The sequence below is a fragment of the Elephas maximus genome, chromosome 12, assembly GCF_024166365.1.
Source record: "Elephas maximus indicus isolate mEleMax1 chromosome 12, mEleMax1 primary haplotype, whole genome shotgun sequence".
NCBI classification, from domain to species: domain Eukaryota; kingdom Metazoa; phylum Chordata; class Mammalia; order Proboscidea; family Elephantidae; genus Elephas; species Elephas maximus.
This window is the reverse complement of record NC_064830.1, coordinates 75513725-75517382: the sequence shown is the minus strand read 5'-3', so window position 1 is coordinate 75517382 and position 3658 is coordinate 75513725. Positions and strand designations below refer to the sequence as shown.

Below are 3658 nucleotides of genomic sequence, written 5' to 3'. Positions count from 1 at the left end.
ATCACTTTGGAATTAAGGGAACATCTAAATCCTTAATTAAAAAAAAACAAATGAAGTGAAAGCTTTAAACTGGTACACACTGTTCTCACCTATAGTTCAAGTTTGGAAATGCTTATTTGCAAGCAGCAATACAAAAGTATTTATGAAGAATGCAAAATCTCTAAAAATTATGAAAACGTCCCTGTTACCAATACATTTCTAAATACAAAACTGACTACCATATTTGTTACTTCTGTGTAGCAAGAGAAGTTCATTTTCAAAACAGATAAAATTTAGTCTTTAGGTGTGAATGGTATGAATGAGTCTTTTTTTTTTTTTTAATTTCTTAGTTGTTTGGGATCCTTAAGCATGCAAAGCCTCAGAGAGGAGGGTCTACGAAGGAACCAGGGTTGTCTTATAGCATCCAGTTAGGCCAGAGCTGGGAATGCCTCTGGGTCATCTACATCAGGGGCAGAAGCACTTGACTTGTCAGTCCTGCTGCCACGATTGGGACGTTCACCATGCCCACGTCCACCTCTTCCTGCCACCATGTCCTGGACGGCCAAGGTCTCCAAGGTTGATCTCCAGCTGGGACGTTATATCATTTGCTGGCTTCCGGAAATGATGATCCATGACCGAATCTTCAGCACGAGCTTCTTCGCTCTTTGACTTGTGAAGAACAAATCCCTTCTTCCACTGCCCATCAGCACCTTCATTTGGTTTTCGGATATTAAATTCTACTTTTGCCCGGTCCTTATCTTGAATAGCCTTCCACTCATCCAATGTCATCTCTTTTGGACCCTCTTTTTTTTACCTTTGACTTCGTTCTCCTTATTCTCAGTGTCTGCCACTGGATGTTCTTCACCTTCAGGTGCTTCTTCAGTCACATTCGAATGATCCAAGTCAGTTAATTCATCTTCGATAGTCTCCAGTTGTGAGATTTGCTACCTCCCTGTTTCTCTTCCTGTTTCAGGCCAGATCTATCACTTCCACTATGCCTATCAAATTCACAATTGCCACGAGAATCAAATCCATCTCCTCGGCCCATTCCATGTCCACGGCCTCCTCGACCTCTTCCAGGACCACCACGGCCCCGAATAGGCCAATCAATGATTGGTCTATCAAATGAAAATTCTCCTCCTTTACCCTTTTCTTCAAGTGGTTTTTCAAATCGTCTTTCCCGAGGTAGTCACCTTTCTGGTCTTCTATCAATTATTTTCCCTTCACCCTGAAGTTGCTGATCAGGTCTTCTTCCAACACGTCTAATTCCTTCTTTTTTAAGTGCCACGGGTGGCTGCATCTCCTCTTTCTTGTCAACCATGCCAGCACTGGGAGGCAGTGGGTTCTTGCGGTCTTTCTGGGACTCTTTATGCAGCTGTTTGCCTGCCTCATAGGAGTTGGTCTGGGCTGCGGCCTGAGCTGTGCTCTTGGCCCCAGGGCCCCCAACACTGCCCCCGCCGGCTTCTTTTTTCTTGTTCTCCACCACCTTCAACACCTCGACGGGATCCGATTCATCGTCAAATAACTGGTTGAATCGGTTGGTAACCACGCAGCCGAAGCCTTCCTGTAAGTGCCCAGGCATGATGGTGGCTGGGCGGCACGTTCATCCACAGATTGCAGTGGGCTGCGCTGTGCCAAGAGTGCCTGCTTCACCTCTTCCCACAAGATGGCCTTTGTTTTGTTTTGATATGCCCAAATGGGTTGCTTGAGTGAGCTAATTTGATGATTTTTGCCTTTGGAGCTCTGACATCCTTTCCCCAGTGGCTAGAGCTGTTATCAGGTATATCAGTCTAGGAGTCCATTCACTTTTCTTGTATGAATTCAGCTCAGGTGTCCAGGTAGCTGATCATCAATTGTGTGGTACAGGCTCTGTCCTATAGTCTTAGAGGGGCAGGGGTGATTGCTGTAGGAAATGGTATCTGGTTGGGGCAGGGGGTCACACACTGAACAAGGCAGGGGGCTGAGAATCGTCCCCCATGTGTCTCTGAGGAAAGCATGTCCCTGTTCCCTAGAGCATACAGATAGGTGGGTTCTGCAGACAGACCATGGGCACCCAATGTTTTTGGTTGTAAGGACTGGGAGGTACCAGTTATCCTTGGACCCCTGTTGTGGGTGGCTGGGTGACCTGAGTGGAGCCACCAGTCCTTACGCCCATCATGTGGGTTGGGGAGGACCCTGTTTAATAGGCAAAGCGATGTCAAACATCAAACACCCATCTCTCCACTGCACAGCTGAAACGGTTTGAGTCTGCCAACAGGGGCCTATTTTCCTAAAATAGGCCCACACAGGTCCATGCAGAGGGGAAAGGTACTCAAAGTCCATGAACCATTTATGCCTGGACGGGAGATGCATCTGTCCTGAGCTCCCCCAGTTAGTGGAGCTGGCAAATTATCTTTTCCCCCAGTGTCAAGTTTATTCCATTTCCAAGGCTGGGAGGATGGCTCTAGGCACTCAACAGGGCCTATCTCGGCCCAAAGAAGTCAGCCACTGAAGCCGGCGTGGGAGTAGGCAGGGGTGGGGGTGTGGTGAAATCCATACAAGTACTTAGCTTTTGCCAAGAGCGCCATTCTTCTCTGCTTCCGGAGGTGTGACTAGGCTGTGTGGCTGGCTGCTTCTCCCTGAGGAAACTGTGGCCAAACACTACTGCCAGCCTGCCACCACCGCTCCCAGGAATGGTGCCTGAGGGCACTCCACGATGCAGGTCTGGTAAGTCCTCTCTGCTTCTGAACCATCTCTTCCTCACCCTACCCCTCAGTTTGTTTTCTTCCTCCCCCTGCCCCTCAGTTTGTTTTCTTCCTCCCCCGGCACCTCAGTTTGTTTTCTAAGTTTGCCTTTGATGCTCAGGGCACCTAGCTTGTCATAAATATACTCATTTCACTTGTTTTTTCGGGTCTTTGTTGTAAAGAGGGCCCACCAGAAGCGTCTGTCTATTCTGCCATCTTTGCTCCGCCTCCTGATGCTGATCTTCAGAGAGCTGGTGGAGGGGAAGGTGCCAGGTGATGACACCTGCATCTTTTTGTTACAGCTTTTATATTTTGAAGTGCTTTGGTCTGTTCTACAGGAACATTTTTAAAAAATTTAACTGTTTCTTCAACAGAATCAGAGGGCTGAGGAGAGACCTTCTTTGCCCAGGACGATTGGCCACACACTGCCCAATAAACTCCCTCCATCAGCACACATGGGGAGTGAGCCATGTACTCTACCAGGATGTCTTCCCAGGCCTTGGTTGGATCCTTCACCATACACTCCACCACGTCCTCCCAGGTGTGTTCCTTGACCTCAGTCAGACCCTCTACCAACTCCTCCCAGCTGTGTTCCTGGACCTCTGCAGACTCTGGACTTCCTCCTCCCAGATGTGCTGAGGACCTTGTTCAGACCTTCCCCCTCGTCTTCCCCACTGTGTTCCTGGACCTAGGCTAGACTCTCCTTCCACTCCTCCCAGCTGTGTTCCTGGATCTTGGCCATACCCTCTACCTTTTCCTCCCACCTGAGTTCCTGGACCTTGGCCAGACCCTCTCCCTCCTCCTCTGAGCTGTGTTCCTGGAACTTGGATAGCTATCCTGCTCTTCCTCCCAGCTGTGTTCCTGGACCTCAGTCAGTACCTCCACCTCTTCATCCCAACTGTGCTCCTAGAACTTGGAAAGACCCTCCACCTCCTCCCAGCTGTGCTCCTGGACCT

The 3658-nt window shown here is 49.1% G+C and overlaps 1 pseudogene; it reads right to left on the bottom strand.

Annotated features, from left to right (window-relative positions):
* Window positions 1-329: 329 nt before the first annotated feature.
* LOC126086665 (plasminogen activator inhibitor 1 RNA-binding protein-like) lies at window positions 330-1591 on the bottom strand (annotated as a pseudogene).
* Between the last annotated feature and the right edge of the window lie 2067 nt (window positions 1592-3658).